The following is a 21853-nucleotide window of genomic DNA, read 5'->3' on the forward strand; positions in this document are numbered from 1 at the left end:
AACAACATACTGGAAATGAAGACCGTATTAATGAAAATAAATTATTTGTCTGCAATTGGTATGTAACACACAGACATTGCTTCACATTATTGGCTCATTGGTGGGAGGGTACCATATCTACCATCTTACAAATTCAACTGAAAGCAATAAAGGCCCAGATTTTCCACTGCATAATGAGCAAGCAGATCCTAGTTTATGTTATCTGTTTTACTGATTACTCCAAACAAACTGCACAAACAAAGACTTGGTTGCACAGTATCTGATGGCAGATTTTGGACCTGTGCAATCTGTAGTTGTGCTCGAATAGTCCTTCTGACTACAAAGAAATTTATCTTAAATTCTTGGCCTGACCAGTGTCCTTCAAACAGAGGCAAACCTGGTTGAAGTGTTAACAAATATTTACAGCAATGCAATGCATGTATTCCACTGAGCAAATCCTAATGCAAACCATAATGAAAGTCAAACATTGGTTTGCCATAAATAATCAACATTATCTGTATTTGTTCACAGCGAGTCCAAACAGTACTAATTGTCTGCTTATTGAGTAAAAGATCTGATTCAGGCTTATTCAACAATGACTGACTACCACCCATTACAAAACCATATGCTCGACTGGTTATGGTGTTTATATAATATCAATATTTCCTGTAGAACAAAAAACAGTGCCATAACCAGTCTATATTATAACAGACAACTGGGGGAAATATCGATATGGAAGAATTGAAACCAATATGAATTTCAATATGGTACTGATGCATACTGATATCTCAATATATGTTTACATTACTATATTAAATGGAAACTGTAATACACATAATATACTTTTCCTCAAAACAAATTTATATATATACAAAAAAAGTTGAACAGTTACAACAGAAAACTTAATTTGTTTACCGTATTTTCGCGTATATTAGACGCATCCAATTATAAGACGCACCCATATATACGACGCGGGGTTTGGCGATTTGTGTAAAAAATATTTCAAATAAGACGCCCACGAATATAAGACGCACTCGGCTTCGCGATCTGCCGAACTGAGCAAACCCTATATTGACTCCAGATGACATAGCGTTGATTTTTTAAAATAACTTATAAGTTACTTATGGTATTGATCTTATCTAATATTATTTTGTTAACTACTATTACATTATTGTTCCAATAAAGTTTAATCAAATCCTTTGAATAATTGTGTGTGTTGTTTTGTTCAAATATGTACTGGTAAAAATCCGTTTTCAAACCACGTGCATCAAAGTGGCTACCGGTACTTTCCTTTGTCATAAACGCAAATATCTCTAATGTTTCGATCACTCACCTGATGTAAACAAGGCTTTATTGACCGTTTTGGCTGGAGTTCAAAGAATTGTTTGAGGCAGGGCTGCAACGGTTATCATTTGATCTTATCTTCCTGTAGGCGCTAGGCCTAGGCTTCAACGGCTTGGGTTAGTATATACCGGTATATTCTGGTATATAGGGTATACGTGGGATCAGTCTCTTGTTATAAATAAATGAGTGATCAACCTCTTGAGCATTTATAAAATTTATAAAATTTTCATGATGACAAAGCGAAAATCATATACGGCCGATTTTAAATTAGACGTCATCAAGTTTGCCAAGGAGCATGGCAACAGAGCTGCACACCTTCATGCCAGCTGGTCAACAACGTCGTGCAACGTACGTAGAGGTGTGTAATTGGGTTCTCCGGGCATTGGAGAAAGTGAAAACAACAACAATCGTCAATGGCTTCAGAAAGTGTCGGATAATTCCAGAACCGGCCGCCGATATCAGTTCTTCGGATGACGAACCGGCTGCATCCGATACCACTGACGCCAATGAGGATTGATTATCAGCGGCTATGGAGGTATTCGGCGACGAGAGTGAATTCAATGAAAGTTTCGATGGATTTAAAGCCGAAACTGATAACGATGAAGATGAATAGATTTGTGTAAAAAAATAATTAGATAAGACGCCCACGAATATAAGACGCACTTAGGGTGCGGGGTAAGTAAAATTTAATATAAGACGCGTCTTATATACGCGAAAATACGATACATGTACTGTATATCTGATTATGGAAAATCATAATCAAATGTAAGGTCACTTAACTCATCTGACCAATCTTCCATTATTCAGATTCACAAGTGTTACTGGTCTCAAATCTTGAAATGCTATGGAAGGGATTGACTCCCAAAGAGTGTCTCTCCATTAAACAATGCAGCCCTAAACCAGGTTCAAGCATTGGTCCAGCAGAACTTTGGATGTCTCAAAGGTGGCATAGATCTCTGGTGAGATGGTGAAGCTCCACACAGAGCACCATAAACACTGACAACATGTTTGTTTGTGTGTGTGTCGATATATATATATATATATATATATATATATATATATATATATATATATATATGGTATCCCTTGCCTGGTGCTCCTTTTCTAAGTTTCATAACCCCTTGTACTTGCTGACAAAAGTGTCAAATCCTTGAATACAAAGCTTGGCATGACAAGAGATTAAAGACCTAATGTTGCAGTACCTACACTGCCTAGTGTTAAGGGAAGTGTCAATGAACTTACTAACAAAGAGTATTTATCATCCTTCTTTGGTTGGAATACAGACATAGTTTCTCAAGAAAATGCAGTATGTAATTTATAGCAATGCAATGGAGAATAATTTAAATGTATATCATCCTTCTTGTGGATATAAATAATTAAATCTGAAATACCCATTTATCTTGGAAACTTTAGGAATATTGTTATATATTTTTAAAATTTCCATTTACTATTTTGTTACTGTTTTCTCTTTGATAATATCTTCAGCTAAATGAGAAAATGAGGTATTCGGAGCAAATGGCAAGGAAAAATCTCTCCTCCTCTCAAACAAAAGCAAAATAACTAAATTCACTCACTCAATTCCCCATGGGCTTGGGGATGTAGAATAAACCTCATCCTCCTTCCCCATGGGCTTAAGGATGCATAATAGGCCTGATGCCCCTTTTTCCATGGTCTCAGGGATGCAGAGTATGCCTGAGACATTCCTCTGCATTTCATAAAAGGCAACAAATGGAAACAACATTTTTATTCTGATGTGTCACATGATGATGTTATAGCTGAGGAGGTCTTTAACTTTTTGTAAAATGTATGGTTTACATATATCAGGAAAAGGTCCAACTTTGCATTTTAAGGATTTTCCCTTTCATAGCATCTGTTATTTGTTTTGTAACCCTTTTTGGGAATAAGTAAGCTTTTTGGGCATGATGATCCCTCCCTCCCTCCATCCATCCATACTGGGGGCCCAGAAAATGTTCAACCTCCAGAAAGTGTTCAATATACTGTCCGACAGCATTAGGGAGGGAATACAATTTTGTAATGTCATATTTTGACTGGACAAGCTACAAGTTTCATTAGAATTGAACAGAACTTTAGCTTGCATCATTTTAAGGTAAATTCCAAAATGTTAAAAATCTGGACATATAACTTACAAGATAATGGAACATGAAGTTTATATTTCAACAAAAAAAAATGCACTGAAGTATCCACATTATCCATCTATTGGAGGTAAAGTTAATAAACCTCACTTATCACACATACAAATCACTGTTTGATTAATTCCTTGTACATGCTTGCAAAGTTGCAGAGAACCAAGAGGTCAGATTTTTGGATCATGGGGTGTCATAATAAAAGTTTGATGATGGAATGCCAATGTATGTGTCATAAATAACTTTTTAATGCAATACACAAATGTATCAGGAAATCAGACAATATAACGGGGGGGGGGAACAGGCATGCATGTTCAATGTATAATTTAATACCGAATAACAATGTAGTTGTTATCAAGTCCTCCTGAATCTTAGATTCTATTTTTTTTCCCAACATGATCACTACCCCAAAAATGATAAATAATTTGTATACATGCTTTTTCGTACTTTGAGAAACAAATTATCTTTACTTGAATGGAAAAGTTTATAAATGACAGCACACACATTTTTTTATGTGGTGCTCACTGCACAATGTTTCTTATGCTCATCGCTCTCACTAGACCTATCATTGTCACTGTGAGTGTAAATATCTTAAATTTCTGCCATAAATGTTTTGTCTTTTTACTTCGAAATTATCCCAAAAGGAAATCAAAAAGGGTATGAAGTATGTGCTGTTTCTCCATTCAGTTATGTGGCAGGTCTAGGACATGAAGAATACATAGGTAGGTAGGTAGGTAGGTAGGTAGGTAGGTAGGTAGGTAGCCAGACAGAACTAGTATAGGGTTCAGCATAACAAGAAAAACATGCCCATTACTTATTTATAATTGTGAAATGTTAAACACTGTGAGCTCAAGGTGGCTACAATTTTGTGGCATATTTTCAAATTATTCAGGAACTGTACCATCACAATGTCCTAAATTATATAAGGAACTTAATTAGGGTAGTGATGTCCTTTCCCAAAACAGACTGCACTATTGTGATCTGATACGTTCATGCACACTGTCATGTTTCTAACCGGAATTTTATTACCAGCAGAAAATCTTTTGTTTCAGATTTCTGTCATAAATTAATAGTCTACAAATTATGTTTTTAAGTGGACTAGTGGTTAGAGTGTCGACCTTGGGTGCGCGAGGTCGCTGGTTGAAACTCTGGCTGAGTCATACCAAAGACTTAAGAAATGGTACTAACAGCTGCTACGCTAGGGCCGCTTAGCATTAAGAGGTTAGTGTTAGGACTGGTCAGCCTGGTGTCAGGATAATGTGACTGGGCGAGAGACATCATGCTACATGTCTGCAGCATGATGCTCCAGTGCTAGACATCATTAAAAACTGCCACAATGAGGACACCGTAGTCATATGACTGAATGTTTTTAAAGCTCCATTAAAAATCCAAATCACACACACAAGTGCATTTATTTGGAACATGTATGTACCTACTAAAGGAATTTACCAGCATATAGTATTCTCTATTGATAAACATGGGAATCTACTTCGTAGATCTTTTCAATAGATGGAAGATGGACTTAAATGTGTAGCTGGAGAGAATAAAATATCTTACATAAAAAATGGTTTTAACAAAATTTATCATTAGAGAATAATGGTATCCAAAGTGGTCTAAATCTTTCTATTTTATGAATCTATCAATCTCTGTCATTATGTCTATAGCCATGATATGATATCTACGTATCAGTTAATCATTAAGTGTACGCATCAATAAATAGGAACTACTTACTATTCACATCAGTAAATTGGAACTACAATGCACATCAATAAAAATTATTCAGATTAACCCATCATAAAGTGAGCTATTCCTGCTCATCCCATAAAGGCTGAACCAGGAAATACTTGCCAGTTATTTGAAAGTGATCCACAGCCTCTTTTTCAATTAATCCTTCAGTTTTAGTACTTCAGCTTGTCTCTGAAACTGCTTCTTAGTTGCTAGTAATCCTTTGTGATATTTTAAATCCAGTAGCCATAAAGAAATCACAAACTAGGATCTCAAACTCCAGTACAAGGTTGCATAGCCTTAGTACTGGTATGCAGAAACTGTGAGGTCTGCACCTCTTAGCACAAAATATGTAATAAGTATATACAATGAAGGTATGCCAGCTGAATCATAAGAGAGAGGATGCAGGGTGATTGACTGAGAGCAACCCTTCCTGTGCTCAGCAGCAATGCCGTATACACCAAACTAACAGCACCCTGACATACCTAAAGGGAGATTCAAGTCACAGCAAGCTTCTATATAGTATATCGAAAGCATGTATTACATTCCAGTTATATAGTGCGTGTGTGTGTGTGTGTGTGTGTGTGTACTTGCATGTGTGCATGCATGTGTGTCTGTGGAATGCACCAGCATATCTGGGTCTGTGCAGTTTGTAAGGAGTAATCAGTAGAACAACCATCACAGACCCTGACCTTCGGGTGCATTAAGCTACAGCAGATCAGGATCTATGCTGTTTGCAGTTGGACTCAACTTGTGAGCAATTATACACGGTCCATTTAAATAAATTATACATATCACATAAAATATAAAGAAAATCAAATTCAGAAATGTACAGGCTTTTAAATATAAGCATGTGTTGTTATTCAAATGACATGTTAATACAAGTAATATAAAATATTATGTGTATAATTAAGTTACGATTATTTCTTTTCAAATTAGATAAATATTTTTAATAAGTATGAATGTTCTGATTAAAGTAATTAAAACTAAATATCTCAATAGTTTTCTTCTTGCCTAAGTATAAAAGTATGTACCAGCTGGTTGATATCCTGTACATATAACATTTTGTGCTGTGTGACACGAGCTCTGTAGGGTCCAATGGTAAAGATTAATCACTTCATCATGGAGTCCATGATATTCTGGGCATTCGCATTCTACTAACGTAGGACAAACATTATAGAATCGTTGTGATCTATTAATTTTTAGGATTTTTGGTACCTTCTAGTTTTGACAAGTGGAGAAAAAGAAAAGACTTAATTTTTGTTCAGCCCAACATTCATATACAATAGCTATTTAGAAAATAACATTCTGGTTCATCTGAACTTTAACCTTTAGATTAATCTAGGATGTGGATGGATGTATGCATGACAAACACACACATAAACCAGAGTATGTATGGACAAACACACACATAAGCCAGAGTATGTATGGACAAACACACATATAAGCCAGAGTATATATGGACAAATGCACATATAAACCAGAGTATGTAAGCATGACAAACAAACACATAAGCCAGAGTATGCATGAATAAACACACACATAAGCCAGAGTATATATGGACAAATGCACACATAAGCCAGAGTATGTATGCATGACAAACAGACACATAAGCCAGAGTATGCATGAATAAACACACACATAAGCCAGAGTATATATGGACAAATGCACACATAAGCCAGAGTATGTACGTATGACAAACACACACATAAGTCAGAGTATGTATGGACAAACATACACATAAGCCAGAGTATGTATGGACAAACACACGCATAAGCCAGAGTATATATGGAAAAATGCACACATAAGCCAGAGTATGTATGCATGACAAACACACACATAAGCCAGAGTATGCATGAACAAATACACATAAGCCAGAGTATGTAAACATGGACAAACACACATAAACCAGAGTATGTATGGACAAACACACACATAAGCCAGAGTACATATGGACAAATGCACACATAAGCCAGAGTATGTATGCATGACAAACAAACACATAAGCCAGAGTATGCATGAACAAACACACATAAGCCAGAGTTTGTATACATGGACAAACACACACATAAGCCAGAGTATATATGGACAAATGCACACATAAGCCAGAGTATGTATGCATGACAAACAGACACATAAGCCAGAGTATGCATGAATAAACACACACATAAGCCAGAGTATATATGGACAAATGCACATATAAGCCAGAGTATGTATGTATGACAAACACACACGTAAGTCAGAGTATGTATGGACAAACACACACATAAGCCAGAGTATGTATGGACAAACACACACATAAGCCAGAGTATATATGGACAAATGCACACATAAGCCAGAGTATGTATGCATGACAAATACACACATAAGCCAGAGTATTCATGAACAAATACACATAAGCCAGAGTATGTATACATGGACAAACACACACATAAGCCAGAGTATGTATGGACAAATGCAAACATAAGCCAGACTATGTATGCATGGACAAACACACATATAAGCCAGAGTATGTATGCATGACAAACACATAAGCCAGAGCGATTGCTGAGTTAGGCTTCTTTCAAGGTTGGCACAATAATTAATGCAGTAATATTGGTGATGCATACAGTAAAATCTGTCTTGGGAGAACACTTGAACAGAGACTAATTGTCTTTTGATGATCAGATACCAAAGGCATATATTAAAGTGTAAGACAGTGTGGTGACCTCTTGTTGGCAGAAGAGATTGCATCTCAAGACTCTTACTATATTATATATATGGGCACACTCATCAATAGTTATTTACCACAGAAACAATCAAAAAGATATGAAAGTATAAGCAGTGTGTAGCAACACAACAGGTCTGATTGATGGACTGATGCACCTCTTTCTCTGTATTATGTGGCACTGGCAAAAATCTTATACATCCATGTAACAGAACCCCACCATGGATCTACACAGTGGCTTGTTACAAACAAAATTAAAAGAATCAGTCAGTAGATAAAGGGATAAAGTTACAGCTCTGGACCCACCCAGCTCTTTATCCATTTATGAATGCTCTTAATTTCATTCGTAACAAGCCCTGTGGATCTACATTGATCAGTCTTCATCTGATTCTAGGAAAAAAGTTGCAAAATGTAATTGATGGGAACTGCTCATTAAATATACACATAAAGGAAACAACACTTAGGTTCTTATATAAAAGAAAATCTGCCTTTGGAATGTTAAGTCGTTCTTGTAAAACCTCAAGCTCACTGGGCCAGGCTTTACCCCAATTAACACAGGAATTAACACAGGAATCATGAATAGTTTTGATGATAGCATAACATGCCAAATATCCTGACTAATACATCTGCTATGTACATTATAGTCCTGTCTACTTATGAGAAAATGCAGAATATGTGTTTTCAAAATGAATTATCTAAGTGATATATTCTTGGTACATGATTAATAAGCTGAATGACTGAGCTCTGGCTTTGTGCCAATCAACCTGATGGCAATTAAATGAACACCTAAGCTGTAATCTGTTTTTGGAAAAGGCAAAAGTGGTCTCTGTAAACAGGTGACCTCTAAAAGCAGGTACAGCTTTCAAAATTTGCAAAGACAAAGTTATGTACTATGAATGCAATAGGATTAGCATTATTATTAGCAATATTATCATTATTATGATTTCACCTGTATTATTATTAGCAGTATTATCATTATTATGATTTAACCTGTATTATTATTAGCAGTAGTAGTATACTAACAAGACACATGTATTTAGCTTAGTTATTTAGCAAAAATAAATTGAGAAACACGACTCACTTTCTTTTGTAAGGCATGAAAACATATTCACATTAAGCAATTGATGGACATAAGCTGTTGCTCAAATTCACCAAGATCAAGAGACAGTTGGCTTTTGTTTGCAACCTTTGATGATTAGGGAATGAAAAGAAGCTTGCTGGGGCTGTTGTTTGTAGCACCTAAAAGCTTAATCCAGAGTTTCATCTGACCCTTCTCACCCCATTTTTGATAACTGGACATTTATGTTGGGTTGTAGGGTCAGAGTTAATTGCCTATCAAAAAGCTGGAATTCACTGCCACAAAGCCAGATTCATCAAGCACAGAGCACACAACAACACATACAGCTATTTAGGGGATCCATACAATTGAACTGTGTCATAGTGAGGTCACCTTATACATGTACTAGAGTACATTATAGGCAATAGTGTTCCCTCACAATATAACTATTTAGGGGATCCATACAAGTGTACAGTGTCATAGTGAGGTCACCCTATATATGTACTTGAGTACATTCTACACAGTACAGTGGTCATTCACAATACAACTATTTAGGGGATCCATACAACTGCACTGTTTTATAGTGAGGTTACCTTATAATGGTGTACATTCTACACAGTACAGCATTCCCTCACAATACAACTATTTAGGGGATCCATACAACTGAACTGTGTTATAGTGAGGTTACCTTATACTGGAGTATATTCTACATAGTACAGTGTTCCCTTATACTACAACTATTAAGGGGATCCACACAAGTGTACTGTGTTAAAGTGAGGTCACCTTATGAATGTACTAGAGTACATTATACACAGTACAGTGTTCTTTCACAACTATTTAGAGGATAAATATAACTGAACTGTGTTATAGTGAGGTCACCTTATAATGGAGTACATTCTATATAGTACAGTGTTCCCTTACAATAAAACTATTGAGGGGATCCATACAAGCATGCCATGTTATAGTGAGGTCACCTTATAATGGAGTACATTATACACAGTACAGTGTTCCCTCATTCTACAACTATTTAGGGGATCCATACAAGTGTACTGTGAAAGTGTGGTCACCTTCTACATGTACTGTGGAGTACATTATACACAGTACAGTGGTCTTTGACAATATATCTATTTAGGGGATCCATACAGTGTACTGTGTTATGGTGGAGTAAATTATATTCTCATTAAAGGAGTATTTTCTTTTTTTGGCAGTGATAACACAATTTTATCATGCTCATTGGTGTCACTGGAACTACTACCATCACTTTTTTGATTTGCTTGTTTTTTCAGTATCAACACTTTCAGTGTTTTCGCTGGAATTATCTATATAAAATAAACCAACAAGAGTTCAGCAGAATCTAGTATCTAAAATTTACCTGTGTGCTTGTTAGTAAAAGTTATAACTCATTTTCATAAACCTCAATATTGTTGGGGCCCCGAGTGGCCGAGTGGTCTAAAGCGCTCTTCGTTACGGATCACTGCCATCTCACCTCTGTCTGCGGCGGTTCGAGTCTAAGATTCAGCCAATGTGGGTATGTGAGAAAGCTTGCCAGTAGCTTCTCGTGGGTCGGTGGTTCTTTCCGGGGTTTTCCCGGGTTCTTCCTCCACCATTAATACTGGCCGCCATGTATAGCCTATCGTGTGCTGAAAAATGGCGTTAAACCCCACAACAACAACAAATCAATATTGTTGACTATGGTGCAACAATTTTGCCTGCTTAGGCATGTGAGACAAGACCAGAATTCTTCATGTATCATAATACAAACTTTATAGCTGAAGTAAATATTATTGCAACATTCAGTTGCATACAAAGATGATACTGAAGATATGTGACTTCTCAAAACTTTTTCACAACACATTAACATTGTTTACAATAATGAAACACATTTATGCTTAAGCAAGCGAGACAGGCATGACAGGTACTCCTAGCTAATCGTCATATAAACTTGAGACTTATGGTATTATCACCGCAAAGTCTCAGCTGAATGCAGCAGCAAAAGTAAAAGATATGACTAAAAAATTTAACACAAAATCTGAACAATGTTTCAAAACAATGAACCAAAATTTTAAAAAAAACTTTTTTAGCATGAAACATGCTTTCTGCTTAAGAAGGAGAGACAGGCTTGACAGAACTCAAAGCTTACTAACATACATGCTTGAGACAAACAGTAATACACTAAACGTTGAGTTTAATGCAGCCACTGAAGCAAATGATACACAATTTTCAAAAACTTTACAGGGCCCTGAGTGGCCGAGTTGTCTAAAGCGCTTACCGTTACGGATCACTGCCATCTCACCTCTGTCTGCGTGAGTTCGAGTCTCAGGCTCGGCTAACGTTGGTGCATGAGAAAGCCTGCCAGTAGCTTCTCGTGGGCCGGTGGTTCTTCCCGGGTTTTCCCGGGTTCTTCCTCCACCATTATTACTGGCCACCATGTATAGCCTATCTTGTGCTGAAAAATGGCGGTAAACCCCATTACAACAAAAAAAACTTTGCTGCAAAACTTGAATATTTCACACCGTGATGCAACAAGCTTTACGCTGGCAAGAAAGGCAAGTTAGGAACTCCTAACATATCAAAGCATAAACTTTAGACCTAGTCATATCATCCCATTTGAATGCAGTATTCAATGTAAATGATAAGTGACTTTCAAAAACTTTAATGCAAAATTTAACCAAGGTGACAATGATGCTGCTACCATTGAAAAAGTGACTACTATATTTCTTCATGTGAGTTCATGTCTCAACTCAACTAACATGGGTATGTGAGAAAACTTGCAAGTACCTTCCCGTGGGTTGGTGGTTCTTTCCAGCTTCGTCCTCCACCAAATATATTGGCTGCCATCTAGAGCCTATCATGTGCTGGAAAATGGGATTAAACCCCACAAAACCAAACCAAACAGACTATTTTATTTCTCTGTCGTTAGACAGGGGCCCTGAGTGGCAGAATGGTCTAAAGCGCTCTCCATTACGGATCACTGCCATCTCACCTCAGTCTGCGTGGGTTCGAGTCTAGGATTCGGCCAATGTGGGTATGTGAGAAAGCTTGCCAGTAGCTTCTCATTGGTTGGTTGTTCTTCCCGGATTCTACCTCCACCACTAATACTGGCCGCCATGCATAGCCTATCGTGTGCTGAAAAATGGCGTTAAACCCACAACAACAACTGGCATTAGACAAGTGAAACAAAAACTATCCAAAGTTTGGACTGTTTCCTAATTCTATCATATGGAGTGTCGCGGGGGGGGGGGGTGCAGGGGGCACATGGCACACATAAGTAAAACAGCTAATCAGATCACAGCATCCAACAATTACAGGACTCGCTGGTGTATCAATTTCACGGGTCTAACAGTGTTGACAAAGATGCCGCAGGATATGCTCTCACGGTGTGTATTATTGATGCAGAAACCATTCCTTGTGACACAGAAACTAAACCAACACAAATAAGTAGGCAACTAGAGCTTCAAGTCTTTCCCAGCTTCGTCTATTATCACATGGATTTCTGTTTACTTCCAGTGTTCAATTGCTGAGATCGCTCAAGGCGAGTACTGAACAAACACCATGCATTGATGATATTTCTAGCTACCCTACTCCTTTCTGAAACTGTAAGTCAACTTACAATATTCCTCAATACAATTACTGAACAATCTCATGCGACCTACTCAAATGTATGACTGTGTCTGACTTGCCACATCCCTCTGGAGAAATACTGCAAAAGTCGCAATAAGCTCACATTATAATCCGGGTGGGTGTGATAGGTCAGAGGAAATTTGGAGTACTCACATCATTGCAAATCTATAATAACATGCCCACATATAAGGTCAAGTCCTGTTTTTTTTTGTATTTTTTATCCTGATGATTTAAAGCTAACCACTCACACCAGTGGCACATCATACACCAGCAGATGTGAGTCTACATTACTGGCAGTTGTACATGTTTTACTACTATGTGAGTCTACATAACTGGCACTCAATTAGCTGCAACCATTAGCACTCCAAATCTGAATGTAATTGCCAGATTTGACAATTAAGGGATCAACAGACTCCTAATATGGAGCTGTGAGTGGGAGCTTTGTTAAAATTTGCGGTTATTTTAAAATGCAGGAAGTGTACATTTGCACATCCAGATAAAACCCTGCTACTGTGCCCTGAGGAAGATAACTAACAGACAGCTCCTCTAAGCAGATCTGTTTGATGGCTGCGGGTTGAGTGATGAGTCAGGCAACAGACACTAGACTGTAAACTCCCTCTGATCATCTCCATTTTGGTGTGTTTAGTCTGTCAAATTTCACATTATTATGGGAAACATTCTCCAACTGTATGTCTCTGCCATACCACCAATGTAAAAACCAGAAACCTGTCAGTGTTCCTGAATAGTTATAATAGGTGCTCAACCTTTATGTCAACCATTATTACCAGTTTCATATTTATAAAATACTGCAACTAGAAATGCCACAGACGAAGCCTGACCTCATTTTGAGGAGAATTATCTCAAATTGTTCAGGTCTTTAGAAAAGACAATTACGCTATCAATTTGAAATTATAAGCAGAAAAGCTTACATAGATAACCTTTTCATGAGGGGCTATTTCATTTACCATATATACTAGCTTATTAGACTATCCCAACAGTAAACTGCACAGACCCAGACCGAGATCTGCCATCTCATAATGCACCAGCAGATTTGGGTCTGTGCAGTTTGTTATGAATAATAAGTAAAAAAAATATTATACATCCTGATCTGCAGATGCATTATGCTATGGCAGATCAGGATCTTTGTTATTATCAATTTGACTAAACTTATGAATGAGTACATATGGTATACTGAAGGTCAAGGTCTCATGGAGTTTGCTTTTGACTCAGGTGGCAGGGTCAAGTTTTGTAAACTGGCCCCTGGCAAATTTCTTAACTTAAGGCTATGGTGTGACTTTTCAGCTATTATTGTTTACTATTTATATAGATATGGATATATTTGTGAACTTGGTGTTTCGGCTTATGTTGTTCTTGAAACTGATGTCAGGCACGTACACCTTCAATAGTTGCAATGCAGTATGTTGATAGTGAAATACCAATAGTCAGCTAGGAAGAAGAGCTAGCCTCACATAGCAGTAGACATGTGAGTTCAAGGCAATTAGAATATCTCAAAAATGGCTTGGATGACAACTATTTTCAGTTGCATCAAGCTATTTAGTAGACAATGTTTTTCAAAATTTTCATCCAAGGAAAAGGGCTTGCATTTCCACTGTGAGTACCACATGCTGTCAAAAATGACCTCTGGATGTGAAAAATGCATGTATAAAATAGGGGTTGGGGTGCATAAACTTCATCTGCTATGAACTGCCATTGACTTCTCTGGTCAAGTGAATAATATTCTTATGCTTTGTTTTAATATAGGTATTTAAAATATGGACATTTTTGACCTCACTTGTGTATTTGATTTTTTTTATGAATTTTTATACTAGGTAGCTGATTGTGGCATTAAATTTGTACATAAAAACTGGCCCTGCCCCCTTAAGGAAAATTGATTAAAAAAATGTATGATGCAGTCAGCCACATCTATTATACTTTTCTGTTTCTTTGTGTATATTTAAATAATTTGTATGCATTAGCTTCATTATATTTCCTTCCTTTTTTCATATATAACTTAAGTGTTGTATGTATTGCTCTTTGGAGAGGGAGGTAACTGTGTTTTGTACCTCAATGTGAGAACTGTTTACATGACAATGTAGCATATTTTGGACTTAACTTACTAAATATGGGAACAAAATGGTAACCATAATGTATTGTCTTGCACTTTCTGTAGCTGTCAAGGTTTGCACCCCTATTTTTATGAATATTATTCACATTTCAATACAGACACACATAGACAATTGCATAGCATGTCAACTTGTATTCTTAAAGGTAATTGAACTCCACAGAAGCAGATAGAATTCACAGGAATCATACATAAACATACTGTTGTGAATGTTGAATGTCACCAGTGGAACGGTCTTAGAAATAATGATGCATATGGCATATTGCTTGCTATATTTTGGTGAGAAGAATGAAAGTTTTAGCATACCAACATAATTTCTACCTTCATGACCCCAGTGTGAAGTTGACATAAGAGATTCATATCTCACACTTGGGTGATAATAGGAAATGTTTCAGTGTTATGCATATATCTTGAAATTTCTAGGTTCAGTTAACAAAGGGGGAAAAGCTTAAAATTAAGTGGCAGTTTCATGCATTTGACAATACACATACAGTTTCTCCTCTGAAATTCTTATGTTTTCACTGAATGTTAAAAGTACATCAATATCACTTGTTTTTTTTTTTCTTTCTTTTTGCAGGTCTCAGACTGAATGGCAAAAGATTAGGATTAATCGGTTAGTCATGCTGAAAGAAACAATAGCTTGAATCTTATCCAGATACTCATTCTGATCTAAGAGCACAAGAGAGTGACTTTGACGGACAGATTTAGCTTCTGCAGGAGTTGTTTTATGGTATGTGCTTATTAAAAGCCAAGCCAGTGAAATGCATTTTACCGTGAACTGAATTTTCCACTGTAAATATATTTGTTCTATACCATATCTTATTATTTACTATGATTTTGTAAACTCCAGAAAGCATTAAAGTCAACTGTAAGTAAATTGGTGTCTGAGAAGAAATTTCTCTGATAAATTGTATTGAGTAATTTGTATGTGTATGGTCAATTTCATTGGCTATGTATCAATGAATTTATTTGAGATGTCACTTTGTAAGTTTATCAGGGTCCCATACATCAGTATATCAATATTCCAGCACTATCTCATGTTAACTGATTAAACTTGGACTTCTCCAGACTAGCTACACTTGTGTTGCAATTACCCCTCCCTCCCCCCACAACACACACTGACACAACACTGATGCTGCTATTAGCATCTCTAGAACGATAATGAAAAGTTAGGAACCGCTTCTTTATATCAATCTAAAAGTACTTCTAAAGCACATGATTTACTTAAATGTGTGATTTCTTTAAGTTTGCTAGAAGAGTTAACAGAAACTTTTCACTTCTGTCACTGACAACTAACATAGCATTTCTGTCATTCCCTCCTAAAATTTTATAACTTCCAGATCTCTTCTTGACATTCACGAAACATTGTAAAGGAATTTTGATTCTGTACTGATGCTATGGTGGTAAACAAAGACCAAAAGCATTGTAGGTTGCAAACAATTTGAAATCTTTCAAGAAATGCAGTCAGTCATAACTCACAATGTAAATAATGCAGTGCTTCTTGCCGCAAAAAAGTAACTTTTTTAAAAGCATAATGCCGTTTTTAGTTTTGTGCACAAAAAGTTTTTCTTTATACCATTGTACTAGATAATGTCTAAATATGTGATATGTACACAACTTTTGACATAAACCATTTTCAGCAAATTTCTTAACTTAAGGCTATGGTGTGACTTTTTCAGCTATTATTGTTTACTGTTTATACAGATATGGATATATTTGTGAACTAGGTGTTTCAGGCTTGTGTTGTTCTTGAAATTTATGTCAGGCATGTACACCTTCCATAGTTGTTCTGCAGTATGTTGATAGTGAAATACCAATAGTCAGCTAGGAAGAAGAGCTAGCCTCCCATAGCATTAGACATGCGAGTTCAAGGCAAGTAGAATATCTCAAAAATGGCTTGGATGACAACTATTTTCAATTGCATCAAGCTATTTAGTAGACAATGTTTATCAAAATTTTCATCCAAGGAAAAGGGCTTGCGTTTCCACTGTGAGTACCTCATGCTGTCAAAAATAGCCTTTGGATGTGAAAAATGCATGTATAAAATAGGGGTTGGGGTGCATAAACTTCATCTGCTATGAACTGCCATTGACTTCTCTGGTCAAGTGAATAATATTCTTATGCTTTGTTTTAATATAGGTATCTAAAAATATGGACCTTTTTGACCTCACTTGTGAATTTGATTTTTATGATTTCTTATAGTAGGTCACTGACTGCGGCATTAAATTTGTACATAAAAACTGGCCCCTGCCCCTAAAAAGAATTGAGTTTATCTAAAGCAATAAAAGAGTACAGATCCCAGAACCAAACATCCTCATCTCCTTGAAAATGGGACTTGAATAAGTCTGATACCCGGAAATAGACTTGGAAATGAAAACAATGATATATGCCAAATTTAGATGTTTTAACAGACAAATTTCCAGCTACATGTACATTTGAGTACAGAAACGTACAATCAAAGATTGGTGTTGAAAATAACATTTCACATTTCAGCCATCAGTAAAATACCTGTAATTTTAATTCTTATTTTATTTGTACAACTGTTCAATAAAAAAGGACGTGCATGTGTGTGATTTGGATTTTTAACATAGCTTTCAAATAATTTCAGTCATATCGCTACAATATCTGCACTGTGGCAGTTTATAGTGATGTCCAGCACTGGGGCATCATGCCACAGACACAGCATCATGTCCAACCCAGTCACAATATTCTGACAAGTCCAAACACTAACACAATGCTGAGTGCCTAGTGAGGCAGCTGTAAGTACCATTTTTATAAGTCTTTGGTATGACTCAGCCAGGGTATAAACCTGCCACTTCCCGCATATGAGGTGGATGTTCTAACCACAAGGCCAATGGAGTGGTCAATATAAAAAGAAGATATGTCTGAACAACATTTGCTGAAGTTGCTATTAAAGACACTCTGTGATGGTGGCGACAGTTGTTACTATAACATAATAATGACCACAGGCACAAAAGCAATTCAAAATGGCCATGTCATGTAATGTATACTTATCAGACTGAAAAATCACAGTCCATCACAGGTTAACACCCTGAGACACCACATGTCCCTCTCAAGTAATTATTAGCCCAGTGTGTTCATAATATTAATGCACACTGATCTTGTTTTGTTTCGGTTTCAGCTCAGGTCGATTCCACCATTATAAGGACAGCAGAGTTCGAGCTCAAGCTGAAATTAATGACAATCTTCTGACAGAAACACAACAAAGGTGAGACCATTTATAAGGAAATTCAAACACTTCTCGAGGATAAAAATTTCACTTTCAAGCAGTATAATTAATCGAGTCTAAATCTGGGAAGAGTGTTGATTACAATGTGAAAAGTGTACAAAATTCTCAGATTTATGTACTCTGTTCTTAAAGATCTCTGAGACATTTTTTTTTGAACTAGGTCATCTAACAAGGACTAGGTAAAAATTGAAGCTGATGGGGGCCTTGAGGACTCAAATAAAATATTCTAAATTCAGTCCTATTGTCAACATTTTTGAGGGCTTTTCACTCTCTCCATGAAACGTCAAAGCACCTTAACCCTCTGACCCAACGTCAATCTCCTTTCAACAAATAATACAAAGCTCTCTGTTTAGAACTTGGTACCCTCACCCACCCACACCCACACCCACACACACACATATATATATAAACCATTACATGATCTGGAAGAAAATAATTATCTTCAGATAAAACAAAATATCTCTGCTAAAAAAAAATCAGCCATACGATACCCAGCCCAAACCCCCAGCAAATGAAATGGTTAGTACCTTACAATAGATGAATTTTTGCTATGTGCATGCATGTTATTTGTTGATTAAGCTTACATTATAGGTGACACACTGTAAAAGACATTTTGCTGACATTAGACAGCTTCATGATAAATATTGGAAGTATTGACACTGAAGCCTACAAGTTACACTACTGATCTAATAGGCAGGGAAACTTGGAGTGGGATGCCAACACGCAGGAAAGATATTTATCATCAAAGACCAGCAAACATTAAGCACACCAACTCAACAAACACGATAATATTTAGTGGAAGACAGAAATTATATAAAATTCACACATAAAACAACTGCTCTCCTGAAAATCTAAGCATGGGTATTAGTCTTACAAAGGAAAGCAGGTACATACAACAATAAAATAACCAAGTAAATAACTTCTTTATGTTAATCCAAAGTTTTTCCAAAAGCTTGATTTGGCCAGAGTATCTTTAACAACCTCCCATTCAGCCACCATGATGGCAAATGTGATACAAGTCAAAAGTGTGATTAAAGGTTCATACAAATTTGTAATTGTATTTGTAATTTTCTAAATAAATTTGTGATACAATCATTTTGTAAAACAATTAATTTTTGGAGTTATTTTGTCATCGCAAATGAAAACAAACTTTTAAAAACGTTCTTTACATGTGGAAACTACTGAAGAAATGAAGTACAGTGGAAAAAGTAATGTAGTATGTACCACCGGAAAAACAAAATAGTGGTAAACTGGTAACACAACACATCTCTACTTAAGGCAAATGCATCTGAAAACATACTTCCCATCACAGAGTACTTGACAAAGGACTAGTATCAATTCATTTAAACATCACAAGAAATAAGACTGACTACTAATGAGCACACAATCAAAACAACCAAAAGTCTTACTAAATATACAAGCTATCCAACATGGAAGTAAAATTCCAGGAAGATCAAGTTCCTGACTTTTTAATGGATCTTCAGTTTTTAGTTCTTTAAAGTTGTATCAGTAAATTAATTTTCCAATGAAATGCATCTGTTCTTTATACTCAATGACTAATGAGCATTATCAGACACTTTTCTACTACTCTTTGGAACCACCTCAAATTGATGCAGGTTTCAAAATGACCAGAAAAATTCAAGGACTTTGTGCAAACCCTATATAGCTTGTTCTACTTTGACATTCAAGAGGTAAACATCTGACAGACTGTTAACATCTACTGCCTGTGCCTTGATATCTTGAACACACTAAATACCATTTACCATACATGACCCACCTACCTAATCCTCAAGGATACACCCTAATTCAGACTCCAAAAGATGTCCAAAAGAATGATATTCTCCCAAGGCCAATCAAGACCTTCCTTATTTATTCTATATGCTTTATTTTGAAAACCTAACAGAAATGAAGAAAATCAAAGATTTTTTCCAGAAGTAATACTTGTACAATTTCCTTCCCAACCAGGATATTTAACTTTTTTGATCTTGAGAATTTTTGTTTTTCAAATAATGATGGACAGAATTAGTTTTTTCTTTCAACAGATCAGATGAAGAGTATTTTTTTTCTTCAAACTATCTGAAGCCAGAAGTTTGCAAATGTTTAAAATAAATACAAGAACACCCACCACACATAAAAAAATTAAATGGCCAGTCCCTAACAGCTGGGGAAACTAGATCAAACAAGCCTCTCTGCAGACTTTGAGCCAATCAAATTGGGAATCACACCCATGGTTACACCATCCAGCATTACCTTAGACAAGCTACATTAATGTAAACTTTTATATGTGGCAATGGGATTTACAAAATTGGCAAAGAGGTGTAGTCATGGTTTGCGGGACAGTGATTAGTCCTGAGTGATTAGCTGTTGTTGTTGTTGTGGGGTTTAACGCCATTTTTCAGCACACGATAGGCTATACACGGCGGCCAGTATTAATCGTGGAGGAAGAACCCGGGAAAACCCCTAAAAGAACCACCAACCCATGAGAAGCTACTGGCAAGCTTTCTCACATAACCACATTGGCTGAATCCGAGACTCGAACCGCCGCAGACAGAGGTGAGATGGCAGTGATCCATAACGAAGAGCGCTTTAGACCACTCTGCCACTTGGGGCCCCACCTGAGTGATTAGAAAAAATATCCTTTTTAAAGCCTTATATGTTGTCAAACATCATCCCTTTGCTTTTAGTTTGTTTCATACAGCATCAAGAATTTTCTCCTATCTGTAACTCGGTAAATCTTCAGGTCAGCATCATTAAATGTAGCTAAAAGTACCTAATTCATTTCAAACAAAGCATTTAAAATGAACTGGGTATATTTAGCTGTGTTTAATGATGCTGACTAGAAAATGTACTGAGTTACAGATAGGAGAAAATTAACAATGCTGTATGGAATAAACTAGTAACCAAACAGAACATTGATGGATAAGATATGGTTCCAGATATCCCAACATTTATCAGCCTCGCCTGCCTTGAGTAATAATGCTGCCTGAACAATTTACAGCCTAATCAAGTCCTTGTGACATTAAATGGAAGGCAAATATATCAAAAACAAAAACAAAAAAACAAAAAAAATTTAAAACTAACAAATAATAATAAAATATTTATATATCTTTATTTTTAAAAGATAAAGTATACATTACCCAATTAAAATGATGTACAAATCGACTACCAATTTTCTAATTCACAACTATGCCTTGTTTTGCAGCATTTTGTAAACAATACCTGACCAACAGGAATTTCCAGATCCTCTGCCTTCTGATCACTTGATTCCCAAAAAGTGAAATAAGTTAAAATTAGGTAAATATATTGAAAATGCTGTTTTTACTGGTCTAGTCACGTAAAGATAAAGAAAGTATCACTACAGATATCTTGTGTTTCAACACCAACACCTATCCACATGTTTTCCCCCACCAGAACCAGGCGTCAAGCCTGTTATAGCATTTCTGTCAAAATTATTAATTCAAGCTTTCTCATAGTCACACCTAGCAATCACTGTGTAGCTGAGGTAGTATGGATAAAATGGGCATCAGAGATCTCAGAAACGCTTAATTACGCATATTTGGATGCCAACTTTTTATCTGGGACACAGAAAATCTCTCAGGCGGGAGTCCTCCGTACGTATGTAATAGGTGCGCAGCAAAATTCAAAGACTTGCCAGTCCTGCTTCAGCCACATGCTTTGTGGGAAAATGTGTTGATCAGTTAGCTGTGCTGATATTTACAATGATAGAATTCAGTGACTGAAAGACCCCTTGAAACATAAATGTTGCCATTTTATAAGAGTACATAAGAAAGAACATGATGCAATAGCTGGGTGGCAAGTTTAAAGGCTTTGACTGGCGGCCAAGTGATAAATGTAGATATTAACAGTGATTGATTTCAGAGGCAGAAAAACCCAGAGATGTACA

At 36.4% G+C, this 21853-nt stretch overlaps 1 protein-coding gene across 3 annotated transcripts in view; it reads right to left on the reverse strand.

Annotated features, from left to right (window-relative positions):
- The window catches only part of LOC149775676 (paxillin-like), an 84562-nt gene that overhangs the window by 29622 nt on the left and 33087 nt on the right, over positions 1-21853 (reverse strand). The window contains exon 1 of one of the 3 annotated variants that reach the window (XM_089943003.1): positions 5316-5545. The exons of the other annotated variants lie outside the window; for them this stretch is intronic. The gene's annotated coding sequence lies outside the window, so the exon portion shown is untranslated. Of the gene's footprint in view, positions 1-5315; positions 5546-21853 lie in introns of those variants that run through there. 3 annotated transcript variants of the gene reach the window in all.

Source organism: Sinohyriopsis cumingii, chromosome 19 (genome assembly GCF_028554795.1).
Source record: "Sinohyriopsis cumingii isolate HCF-2022 chromosome 19, ASM2855479v2, whole genome shotgun sequence".
Lineage (NCBI taxonomy): Eukaryota > Metazoa > Mollusca > Bivalvia > Unionida > Unionidae > Sinohyriopsis > Sinohyriopsis cumingii.